The sequence below is a fragment of the Amphibalanus amphitrite genome, unplaced genomic scaffold, assembly GCF_019059575.1.
Source record: "Amphibalanus amphitrite isolate SeventyFive unplaced genomic scaffold, NRLGWU_Aamphi_draft 000285F_arrow, whole genome shotgun sequence".
NCBI lineage: Eukaryota > Metazoa > Arthropoda > Thecostraca > Balanomorpha > Balanidae > Amphibalanus > Amphibalanus amphitrite.
The window spans coordinates 325295-338914 of NW_024881780.1; the positions used below are offsets into that span (position 1 = coordinate 325295).

General features: G+C 48.2%; 1 long non-coding RNA gene across 2 annotated transcripts; it reads right to left on the bottom strand.

The window, feature by feature from the left end:
• Window positions 1-8905: 8905 nt before the first annotated feature.
• Window positions 8906-13391, bottom strand: LOC122387390. 2 transcript variants are annotated; one of them, XR_006257580.1, is made up of 3 exons: window positions 13338-13391; window positions 12136-12268; window positions 8906-9403 (listed from the first exon to the last, which is right to left on the bottom strand). It is a non-coding gene; the product is annotated as an uncharacterized LOC122387390 (long non-coding RNA). The 2 variants fall into 2 exon arrangements; XR_006257581.1 differs by having other exon boundaries at window positions 13334-13368.
• Window positions 13392-13620: the final 229 nt, after the last annotated feature.

The window sequence follows — 13620 nt, forward strand, 5'->3', positions numbered from 1 at the left end:
TGACCAGTGGTTTGGATAGTGAGTCCCATGGTGAAAACGTACTCAGAAACAGCGACGTTAAGCTTGGTCCTGCGCTTGTACCGTTTATCATGAATTTCACATTCCTAACAGTTTAAACTAGGATGACAGACGATGGTCCACATAACCCCAACTCATAACATACCTTCTCACCGATACCGCTAATTAAGGAGACATTTTAGCTATTTTTCACACGGTATCAAAGAAGGTGCGATTTCCCCTGATCAAACCTATCGGACCCTTTCATCATCTCAGCCCCATTCTATGCTTGTTTTGGAAACTATCACCTCATTCTTCTGGAAAGTTTCCGTCATCCCCGTTGATTTGACCTCGGCGGTGGCGTTGAATGAAGGCGAGGGCTGTGGCGGAGGAGGGCGAAGGCGGTGGCGGTGGCGGAGGAAGGCTAAGGCGGTGGCGGTGGCGGCCGCTAGTGGCAGAGGTGGCACGGGGGTAAGGGCGGCGGTGGCACGGGTGTGAGACGGACAATGGTCACCGGTGCGGCGGAGACACGCTGGCGCCGTCGAATTAGGGCCAATCGGCCGAGTGGCGACGACCGGCACGTGACACAGCCGCCCTCTGACCCGCGACTGCGGACCAATACCGGTGGTCACCCTCCGCCGACCGTCTATAGGTGACGGTCGGGCCGTGCTGCCGTCCCCATTGACCTAATTTGGGGTATTTATGGGATGGAGGATGACACGATTCCGTCCTAGGTAGGCATAAGTGGAGGCTGTTTTCTTTTGGAAACATATTTTTAGTGGCTTGGGAGGCTCCACAATTCATGACTGAACATTTGACCGAGGCTGACTGTTCTAATTTTTAAACTTTCAGTATTTATTCATGCCAGCAACGAGTGCCTAAAAAGGAAGTCAAATAAACTATCGACCGACAAGCATGTCCATTGTGAAGGAATGAACTCAATGAAATGATTACAGGCCGGATATATTTACAACCGTTTTGGCCTGCTTGTCAGCTCTGCATAACAAAACAACGAGGAAGCGAGCCCGAGGCTAACAATTTTCATTCTCGCTTTTTGTTCCCCGGGGAGCTATGGCTAGCGCTTGGCTATTACCTGGATCAAAGGCACCGATAATGAGCTAGTTTATCTGGCATGTGACCTTGTTTGTAATGCATGCAAGAGGCATTTCTCAATAGCACTTAGGAGCACTCTTAGGAGCGGGTGCAACAATGTTTATCTCTCGCAGTGCATCTGCATTACCATTCCCATCGGTAACCCTCGTCTCAATGTCTTGACCTTCACACACCAGCCTTGTAGCCATGCATGGATCGGAAGTGGGTACGCTGTCACGGCCTCGCTCAAGGTGCAGCCTTTCTCGGCGATGTGGAAGTCAGTGCCGCCTCTCCCATTCTCATATGCCACGGTGCTGCTGCATTCGCACACATGGTCGTGGTTCGGTGGTCGTGGTCCGGTCATCTGAATGCCACTGGGGCTACAAAGACTTATCTCCTGATTTTTATTCAATTTGAAACCCTTTTCTACCAAAGGTCAGAAAGTATTTATTCTTCCGGAGCTTCTTTGCAAGGAAACCGTTGTTCCTTTCCGGTCTATGCGACTTGCTGTGAACTGGTGGCTTATTTTTGTTTTCTTTAATTATTGCAGTCACATCATTTACTGCCATGGAAAAGGTAATTGCACTATAACTACAAGCAAGACAGCCATTAGCAATCCAATCAGCATTGTTTAGGGAAACCCTGCTTAAACATTCACAGAAATAAACAATGCCATAATTCACGATTAGCTAATTTCATCCTCTGCTGACCGCTCCACCGCCACCTGCCGGCCACCCTGTCGGTATAGCTAGGCTCAGAATCCCACAGCGCTCTACCTGTACCCTCCGGCGGCTCTCATCTCACCCACGGGCGGGCATTTCTCGTCTGCCGTAAGTTACGGCGTGATTCCTGCGGAATTGGATGCCTCGTCTGTCTGCCTCGCCGATGGCCGACCGGCCTGCACTCCCACGCTCATTGGCGTACATTTCCGGCCGGATGGGGCTCACAGGAGCGTGAACCACCGCACGAGCTGTACAAAAACGCCCGTCGACAGTCGCGTGTGTACCCAGCAGCTCGCCATACCCATGGTGCTCGCCAGAGCGCTGTTGTTGGGTTCTGTTTTGTGATTATTTGGAGGACCTCCCAGGGCGCGGGGAAGTTTTCATGACCAACAGCTGGCTGTCGGAGACGATTCGCTCACGGGTGATGTGCTGATCCTGACTGCTGTGGCACGACGTTCGATGCCGCTATTCCATGGTGTAATAGTCCGTTTGGTAGCGTTTCTTTCCTTCGCCTTTAGCGAATGGACAGGGTCTTGGCTGTTTCGTGTGTGTTGGTTGCTGGCCAGCTTTGGATAAGTAATGTCATGTAATGGCATGCTTCAACAAATGCTGTACGACGCGATCGGTGTGCAATGAATTGTGCAGCATCTCATGCATCTTTATTTGGTTGTTTTGTGTGCTGTTTTTGTATAGAACAAATGACTTACCTGATTGACGATGTAGCTGAATGCAGTCTGGTCTGAACGAGTTAAGCGAGTTAAAACATACCGCGACAACCAATTAGCTGTGTGAGGGGAGCTGCCATGTCGGATTTGTTGGCACGGTTCGCCTGGCTGTAGCAGGTCGGGCAGACCTGGACCTGCTGCAATGGTGCTTTTTTCTGTTGATTCAAGGATCCCGTCTGCAGATGATCACATTAATCTGGCTTCGGTCAAAACCGTGGCTTCCAGGCCGTCCAGCTTCACCCCAGGATGACCGGTCCCTGGTCCAGGCCATATGCGTTCGGGATACAGCTGATCATGTGTTCCCCGTCTTATCAGACTGCTCCAACTTTCCACTCACAGAATACCTGCTCCGCGCTCAGAATGCAGACCATGCAGACCACCGCAGACTTTGGATACACTTAATGCCATCAGTCCGGTTGAGTTGGTCATTTTTGTGATGTATAATTTGTAAAAAGATCTGTGTGTGAACTGTGACATGCAACGCGCACCCTTCAGCTCTGACCCAATTTCAGTCATTGAACCCATGAGCCACCTCGCCGAAAATGTGGCTGAACTCCGCAGTCTGACCTGTTTTGTGGTAGCTGATGACGTACTTGTTCAACTGGATGATTAGCCGGTCTAGAGAGATCCAAGGGATTAATTAGGTCGTCGCGAGTCTGGGCGATTAACTGCCGCTGTAAGTATGAACAGGGCCCGCGGTGGCGTTACGGGCCAGCGATCTGGGACGACTCAGGGCGCCCAAGTGGGTGCTCTACCGTCACCTCAGACTTCTCTGGTTCAACCACAGCTCGTCACGGTGATCCATCATCGCCAGAGGATCGCAGACTTTGATTAGCAGGCCGAGCGAGCTGCAGGCGCAGGCTGATTGCAATTAGTGGTCGATCTATCGCCGCGCCGTAAGGGCTGGTCATGGGCTTGAGAACAACCGTCCTGTCAGAAGTTGCGGGCTTGACTGGCTGGCTTCTGGCCAGAATTGGGTTGAGGCAGGCCAGACATCGCGGACTTGTTTGAGACATTCTATTGTGTGTATTTCGCTTTGGAGAGTCTTGCCCTTCCGGCATGACCTGACCATCCACTAGACGATGGCCAGTCTTGACCGGTCTTAAGCGGTCATTCCCACCACAATTCTGTCCGTTTAGTTAGGCTCACCATAGTCTGTCCAGTTGTCCTGATCTATGCTGCTCCTTGCATAGTCCTTACGTTGTCTCCTGACTCAAAATGTGATGAACCCTGTGAACCCTCGACCACCTGGCCCCTCGGTGTGAGTCCCAGCGCACGTGCGGTGCCTGCTGCAGAGGCCGCAACCACCATCACCGTAGCTAACACGTGGCCGGCGCTTAACCCTCGCACGACCAGGCCATTTCTCATAACACGAACGACCAGGGGGGGGGGGGGTTGTTACGACCCCCCCTGGCGTTTCGAAACGGAAGGTCGTAGAGCTTAGCGGAAAAAACCAACGGATTGCTCTCAACGAGATCTCGCGATTGGTGGTATATTTTTTGGTCCTAGCTCAAGATTTGACCTACTTATGACCGGTCAAAGGTCAAATTTTCCGAAAAAATCAAACTTTTTCAACTTTGCGCAACAATTGCGGCAACACGGTGAGAGATATTAACTTCAAACCTTCAACAACGTATTCCCCACTCAATTCTGCATCATATATGGTGTTTTTGGTGTATTTACCCTATAAAAGTAAGAGGCCTATTGCTGATGAGTGATATGGTGTCACATCACCCTCCGGTGTTTGTCCCGATTCGTCGGCTGTTGACCACTGCTCCGCTATAAATACTGTAGGTAACGACTCAGAAAAGATATGTGGATATCCACTGCAATGTGGATAGCATCAGCAGAAAACCTCGGGACTCGGTACACACTTCGTGAAAATCCGGCCGGAGGCTGTACCTCTTATGACGTCATAACTCCGTGACCTGACCTGATCCGGTCAATTTTCTTGCACCACACGATAGCCAATGCTTGCCCCAACATGCATGGGAAGTTTCATCATGATCCATCAAACAATGTGGGTATCACCGGCAGAAAACCTAGGGATTCGGCGCACACGTTTGGTAACTGTCGGCCGGAGGCTGTACCTCTTATGACGTCATAACTCCGTGACCCGACATGACCCGATCAATTTTTTTTTTCGGCAAAAGATGCGCAAAGGTTGCCCCAGAGGGTATTGAAAATTTCAGCCCGCTACGACAAGCCGTTTAGCGTGCACTTCGAAAAAACCTCAGGGGGGGGGGTTGATACAACCCCCCCTAGGCGTTCTAGGGTTAAGGCGCGTTCATGCCGCACGGCTGGTGGTGGCCCGCGACGGAAATGAAAGCTGATGTGATGCACTGCACGTACAGAAGCTTGCATTCACACAGGGAGCTGTACAAAGACGTGATTCATGTCCAGACTCAGGGTACGTGCCATCTGCACACAGCACTCACCTTGTGTCTGCGGAGTTAGGGGCCTTGTTTGAGGTGCCTGTTACAGGTTAGGCTTGAATGGCACGCTGAGTGTTTGTCTGAAACTGGCCACTGAAACGGTGCCACATGAAACACCACTTTGGATGCCTGAAACACGCTATTTACCAAGGCCATTTCGGTAGAATTGAGTACTTAAAATGCACGTACCGGACCTCACTGCCGTGTCATCCTGCATATTTGTCTTTTCACGCGCTGCTGGGTGTTCCCATCGCGTGGGTCATAACGGTAAAATGATGCGGCGCGTTAGCGCGGCAGTGAAAAATGAACTACATCAGCAGTCCTTTATGCGTTTGGTCAAGGTATCTAGGAGTCAGTTTTGGTAAATGTTTTCAAACATTGAGTCGAACAAGCTGAATTCGAAACTCATTGTGCTAATGAAAAATCGATGTGCAATTGCACTGTGCAATGTGCAGTATTGCCTCGGATGCGAGGTAACGGCGAAAGAAGCTGGAACTGTCTTTGTGTGTTTCCAGTTTCAACATCCGTAGCAAAATGACGTCAGTTGTAAACGACGCCGTTTGACTGAAATGCTGACGGCGGGTATGTTCTCTGTTTTCACGGCTAGGGATGCAGTCTTACTGACTGGTCGCTTATCTGCTCGCTAACTTTTTTCGTTCATCGATATAAGACAAATGAAGGAAGTACGCAGACATTTCTGCTACATCATCAAACCCACGACGTGCCAAAAGTCATGACCTCATCTCTTGTATTTCTTGTATTTCTTGTATTTGTTATAGCCGACTACAGGCCTTGCAGCCCATTTACAGTGGCAGTCACGATTAAAATAGGTGACACAGCACATGCACATTGCACATTACAATGAATACTGCACATTACATGTACGTCCCCTGAGAGCGAGCAAACTCACGGATGTCCGATAAAACGGAACCCGATGATGCCAACATGTCAGCAGTGGGTGTATGCTGCAGGAAGCGATTACAAAGTGCAGGGATACGGACAGTGAACCCTGACTCGTTCGTCTAACCTCCAAAACGTCCTCGTCGGGTGATGTCAGACGACCCCGGCCCCGCCCACCAATCCCGCCCCTTCCCCATCCTCCGCGCCCGCTCCTCGCTACCTCTCCGCGGAGACAAGGCTCCGATATCACCGCGCTGAACATCGAATGGCCCGTGCATCTCAGTTTCTGCGGAGGGTCAGGTCGGTGTGGATCAGATGACCACGGTTCCACGACGCCGCAGTAGGTGTCATATTCTGAAGTCTCATTAGGAGGGGTGCCATTCGATCCTTCCAACTACTGTGTCAAATTTCCACTGCCCGGACTCGTATTTTAGTTGCGCTTGCAAATCGGACTGCGCCTAGACTGCAAGACAGGAATGTATTGTAACGCGCTGTATGGTTAATTTATAGCTGATACACTGGTGACGCAGTCGGCTCAGTTGGTACGCACCGGTGACCAGTAGCCCGTGACCGGGTCAGCTGTGTCTCACGAGGCGCTGGCTGAACGCAATCAGCTACTCATCAGACTCGTTTATCACACGGGCGGACACCGGTACTGGGGTGACGAGCAACGAGCCACCTTATTCGCGTGCTGCCTATCGGTGGCGAACTGATAATCGGGTAATGGAAAGGGTTTGGGCGCTCTTGCGTAGGTGAACATGGTTCATGCTTGGATATAAGATTAATCAATGTTTGTTTTGATGTTCTGCGTGCTAGCACAAGCCATGTCGCTTTGAAATGTAAGCCAAGAAAATCGGTCAGATGTATGCTATGTATGCTATTCTGTTGGTTTTCGAGCCTATGCTCATTTGTTGTGTTTGACATTTTTCCGTTTTATAATGGTATGAGGAACAGAGTCGGGGCCTACATCGGAACGGCTTTAGCTGGCCATTTTTTTCTCAAAACCTTCAGATGAAGTGTAGGTACCTTACGTTTAAATAAATGAAAGTCACGAGGCCAGTAGGTATCCCGCATGCTATGGGAAGTCAGTCGCTTTAGGTGTACCATTTTTACCACGATTGTTCGATGTCCATTGTCCAGTGCTAGGGACTGAACCACATATGCCCCTGTTTCGACCGCCTTCAGCCGATGACCCTGGGTGTACCCGGATCATTCGTCGCCGTTTAGAGGTCGTCCTCGATCAGTCCTCTGATGGTGCGCCTGATACGACCGCGAGTTCTTCATTAGCCAGTCGACGCACGGCCGGTCCACTTTGGCTGCCGCCGTTCCGGCTCTCCCGATCTCGGCATCCGTCCATCGCCCGAAGAGAGAAGTGCTCTGTCTTGTGTGGGACAGGTCATGGCTTCTCAGAGATTGATCGGACATCTCCCCGGGCTGGCAGCTGGGCGCTCGAGGAAGCTGTTCTTATCGAGAGGAACTCGGTGTATGAGGTGAAAATGGGTGGGAAGTTTGGGGATTATCGACGGATGGTCAGTGCGTCGCATCCCACCAAGATTACATGCACTCAAAATAAAATCGCGATCATGAACCGTTTAGCTCGAAAAATTGCATAAGTACACTTCTTGCTTCACACATTTCTTTGCATTAGTTGTTCATAAATTTTTTGCCGTGGGCCCTTATTTGCTTTTATTTTATATGAAAATGGCGACACAAAAATAACGCTTTTGCATTTTTATTATACATTTTGACCGACGAACCTGGAAAACAACACATCGCTCATCGACGCACCCTTCTTTCTAAAAAACCAACATCCGACCCACGCTGCCATCAGTCGCGGTGCCCTCAGGTCCTCCGGCACCGCGACCACCGCCATATACGGGGTCCATGCAGTACCTCGCACACCGGCCCCGCGAACCGTCTGTTCAGTCAGCCGTGTCCCCGCCGAGGGGTCACGACCTCTGGCACGCGAACGGCCTGGCGGCGCACTGGAGGGGGGGGGGGGGATAGGGAGATGGTCTGATGAGGGGTAGGCCAACAGAAGCTGATATGAGATAAATAACTATTTGTAAAGAGATCGTGTTTTAAAGGTTTGGAGGAGCGACAACTGTATATTTTTTTCTTCAATAACACGCTTATTTTATAGGCATTAAAAGAAGACAAAAAAAAGAGAAACGCATCGCCAGAAGTTCTGAAATCACAATAGCCTCGTATAACCCTTACTCTAAAATAAGTGGTTTCAATCCCTTGACGTCAGTGTTCTGTCCGTGTGTGCAGTCACGCCAGCTTCTTCTTCACTCCACAGTCTACACTTCAAGGCAGTTCACTCCACTCCACACTGAAAACAAAATTACCCATGGGTGATGAGTAAACTCATGAACCGGCGGTAATTTTAAACAACCTATTTGACTGCTCGAGGCGCCGGTAATGTAACTAGGCCTGCACCGGTCATTGCACCTCTCAATTGTGCGTTAACTCATGTCTCTTCACTCGTGTATTATGAGTTAACCGATTGTGAAAAACTCATGTACTCTTGGTAACTCATTTTGATTACTCATGATATGCGAGTATAGGCTTACTCATATTACACCGTTAATGAAGACACCACACGTTTGACTACATGAGGCGCTAGTAAATGTTACTAGCCCTGTAGCGGTCACATCACCAATGAGTTGCGGGTTAACTCTCGTTCCCTCACTCATACCACATGAGTTTACCGTTTGTGACGAATTCAAGCATTGCTAGTAACTCATGCCATGCAACGATTGATACGCGAGTTAAATGTAACTCATAACATGATGGTCAAGTGAACACACCTATTAGATCGCTCTGCCGCCGGTTTTTCCACTCTGTCGACTCATCCCCTGGCGGTCAGCCTCACCCATGAGATGAGAGTCATAACATTAAAACATAAGGAGGGTTTATTAAAACAATGCATAGCATGCAGATAAACCACGACTGGACTGTAATCGCCACGCCCCGCGTGGATTGTCCATGAAGGTAATACAATACAGTACAATACAATACAATATTACATCATTGATCATATGAACAAGGGTGATGAACACAGCACGACGCTCATGCCCTTCCAGACATGAACTTGGCCTACACGCATGAAAAAGCGTTAACGCCATTTCTTTGCAAAACTACCCGGCAGAAACACAAACACAAAAAGAGACAGAAAGTCCCTAAAGTGCTGCCTCATGTCCCTCCCCGTGCACTCCTAAACGCAGCCGGTCATCGCCGCCCACTGCTTTGGGGGCGGCGACACATCGGTCTTCAGGATCACGGCACACATCAGGTAGCCGGCCAGACGGATGGCTGGGCGGTTGAACGACTGCGCAAACACTGTGAACGCGGCCCCCCACGTCAGCAGCTTGTTCACCTTTGCCGTTAGAGCTCCTTAAACTGCACTGCTGGCACGCCCTCTATGGCGTGGAAGTCGTCCGCCACATGAGGCCGTGGCTGCGGCGCCGATGTGAACACAACTTGGTGCTCTTTAGCACGGTGCAGAGAAGATGGTCGATCGCATCGTCTGCGACGGAAAAAATTTACCTTCAGAAATCAAGGCCACGAACTGCAAACTTTAATTTGGTACAGCATGCCTCTCGCAATTTTAACCCACGTCTTGCTGGGGGAGGGGGAGGGTGTTTGAACACCCCTTCTGTGGATTTTCACGAATATCTAAAAAAAAACGGCGGCGCTCCGTGTCACCTAAAGTCAGGTCGCCAGGTCAAGCCAAGTGACCTACCTCACTACTTAAAAAGTTATAAAGCCTACCATAGCTACACCCTAGTGACCGATTGCTTTGAAACTTGCAGCGATTGATAAGAGCAACAGTTTGTACAAAATGTATATCTTAGCATTTTGATGTCGATGGCCTAAGGTCAGGTGAATTTTGCGACCTCTCAGTTAACCCTATTCCTGGCGGGGGGGGGGCCTCAGGAGCCCCCCCCTGAGGTTTTTTGGTTATTTCTCCCAAACGCGTTGAGCTAGGAAGCTCAAATTTTCTGACTTTTCCTAAAAGGCTTCTACGCAACATGTCTGAAAATTTTGAGTTGATCTGACCTCAGGTCAGGTCACCAGAGGCGGTTTGGTGACCCTACCTCAGAAAAGTTTGCAATCACGCCAGAGCTAGAGTTTTTGACCGATCAATTTCTTCTCTTCAGGCTTTAGTTAGGGTACCAGTATGTGCAATTTGTATATCTCGGAATTTTGATATCGGTGACCTAAGGTCAGGTCAGTTTCGCGACCTCCCCATTATAAGTCAAAGGGGGAAAAATCAACTCCCTGTTTTTACCACTAAAACGGGTTGGAATGGCCCCATATATCATACATGACTTCATATACGATCAACCTTCACTACCTTGAGGTCTGTTTTGCTGTTGGGCAGCTGTGAGGTCATGTGACGTCATCAAAGGTCACCAAAGGTTTTTGGCCAATAACTCCGTACAGGAACAAGATACAGACGCGTGGATGGTCTCATTGTGTTCAGCTCGTCAAGACGCATCGAATGATATGCATGATGACCTCGAGGTCACGTGACCTGAGGTCAACCTTTGACCTTGACCTTTCGAGGTCAACATATACATCATTCGATGCGGATTGACGAGAGGATCACGATGATGCCCTTAGTTTGTTCCTATCTTGACTAATTCGAAAGTTATTCGAGAAAAACTCTCTCCATATCTAGCGCCGCCATTTTGACTTTTTCGACCCCTGTGACGTCATCTTTGACCTGACCTGAAAATGACCTTAGTAAAAATTGTAGATCTTGACCGTGCGTATCCGATGCCGTTTACCGTTTGTCGCTGCGATGTGTAGTTTTTGAAATCTGAAGGGGGGCCGAATCGGCCCCCCCGCCAGTTTCTTGTCCCGGCGGAGCCCGCCAGGAATAGGGTTAAAGGTAAGTAAATTGGAGACAATCGAAAGGCGCCTCTTTTGAACGTAAGTCATATTGGCCGTAAGTCATATTGGCCGTTTTCGCGACGGGCTACCCGGCGAGTGCACCTAATTTGACCAAATCTGCACCTAATCTCTTTTACAGCAAATATCTGTATTTTATGAATTTATTTCAGTGTTTTCATCGATGATACTCTCTGACAATATGGTAAAGCAGGCATATAAGCAATTAGTGCAACCACACTTAACATGAAAATGGCACCCGTGACCCCGTTTTATGCCCCTGATGACATCTCAGGTCACGAATGGTATCTGACAGTTTTTCGCGAAGAACTTTTGATAGAGGCATAGAACGATGAAAACACCTTCGTTGTGTTCATCTCGACGAACGGATCAACTGATATGCAACCTGACCCTTATCGGTCAGGTCATGACCTTGAACTGAGGTCAAATTTTTAAGTTAACCTTTCAAGGTCACATAATAGTTTATTCAATGCGTCTTGCCGAGAGAAACACGATTCCGGTAAAAGAAAGTACGTGAAAGGCTTAAGTCAAAGGTTTTTGCTGAAAAAACTTTCAGAAAAAAATATATCTATTTTGGCAGTTTTTACCCCTCCCCCGCATGCAAAACCACTGACGGCAGGTCAAATCTGAGAGAATTAATCAGAAAGAGCGTTAATGGGCTATCAAAGGCGCTTTTCTGTGGTTTTGTAGCTCTATTAGTTTCCGAGCTATGCGTTGATCTGATCAAAATTTGAATGTTGTCAAAAATTGAAAATTATCATAATTTAACCTGGAAATCGGTGAACTTTTGCATTCAATGACCTCTGGCGACCTGACCTTTGACCTGACCAAAAAAGTGACCGAAATAATTTCTTCCTTATTTTTGACGTCCTTTCGAACGCCGTCTTGGCCGTATCGCTACATGGCCCAGGAGCTAAGTTAAAAGGGGGATTCAAACGTTTCCTCCCCCCCCCCCCCCAGCAGGGCCTGGAAATCCAGGAACTCCCGCGGGGTGCGGGTTAGAAGATGCTTGTGAGCATAACATTAAAATATGTTTAGAGTAAATAGTGCTCGCATATATTACTTTGAAATTGACGATAAAAATGTGTTAATCATACTCAATGCCTATAGGTATTGAGTATCCACTGTAGTTTACTACAGTGGATATAACGATGAACTTCTATGATCTCTTATAAGAAGCACGAATGAAATTTCACATTTTTCTGCTCTTTTTTTAAATACTTTCCGTGTAAGTGTATACGAGTATATCAAACTGTTAACAGGACGTTCATAAATACATGAGCTTTTGGTACCTATTCGGTTACGGTTCCAACATTCCCGGGTAAAATGTTGTTAACTTACCATCTGTGAGGCATCCAGCTGCTCTTTCACCTTCGCCATTGGCCACAATCGGGGTCATGGCTTCCCGGGAGAGTTCCAACTCGTTGGTGTCCTGCAAGTCGGCATTTTTTATCCGACTCAGCTCTTTCCAGACCTGAAAACAAAGGATTAATGACGCATGCTGAAGGACGACTATACCAGCAAGACGCCATCGATATTCGCATGGCCGGCTTAAATTCTTCTACTTCTTACTGCAGCGTCTGAAAATTAACTGCCAATCCAGTTCCGTTATCGGTGGTCATGCAAATGCGATGTCACACAAGCACATCTGTTTTACAGTAGCATTAGTAACTCTCGCTGCCTCGCAATCCCTACCGTGCGGCGGACATGACCCTGGGGTTATGCATGCATTGTCGGTATAAGTACAGACTTGTGCCTCAGCCAAAAATCAAGATCCAAGATCCGCAAGATCCCATGCAATGTCAGGATTTCAGAATACTGGATCTCCTTGATCTCATTGAAAAATATAATATAATTTTAGGATCCAAGATCCCCTGGATCGCACGTATAAATAACACTTTAGGATTCCGGACCCCACGCGAGAACGAAATGCCAGAGTTCAAATTTCCTGGATCCAACGTAAATGTCATGTCTGTAGACATAAAATTAAGCGTTAAGTTTGAACTTTAGGGACAGCGAAGCAGGTTGTGCACAAAGACTTCTTAAACAACCTTGTACGCCTCGCTAATGCAAAGCATTTTGAAATTTAGCAAGAAAAATGTGTTCTCAGAGACTAAATGTAGGATACAAGATCCCCAGAATCAATCCACAGAGCAAAAATGTAAGATTCAAGATCGCCGGTATTCATCGACAAAAGAAACATGTTGGATCAAGGACCAGCAGGGTCTCCAAAAAGTATTGATGAATTTATAATCAGATAGAAGAACTGCGCTCTTGGATCCTGTGGATCGAATCATTTTCGGATATTGGTCCTAGTCTGTCGGTAACAAAGGCAAGGGAAATAAAATACACATGAGGGCGGGTGCAAAATAACTCAAGATGAGCTTCAGAAAGAAAACTGACTCTGCAAGAGCCGGTGAAGGCGCGTCTGCAGTTGCACGCACCAAACCACCTGACTCTGACTGCATAGGATCGCTAATTTACAACGCATCAGACCATGTACAATGATTCATGTTATCTATGACAATGTACAATGTACATACTTTGTTTTCATCGACGACGGATGGTGGCCATCGGGATTTTCCTCTTGACGATGGGGTGTCGCCTCTCTGAGAAAGTGGCCTCCATGGCACCGTCCAGCTGAGGAGATGAGAACATCATGATAGAATCCATTCGACCATGCCTGGTATCTAGATCTCACTCTTGGGGGGTGCAGGGGTGGGCTTTTAGAAGAAGCACTTGGGGTGCTCATTTTTAGAAGGATTCGGCCAAATGATTCAATTACAAGTCGTTTATTACAAAAATACTAGATGAACTACGAGGAAG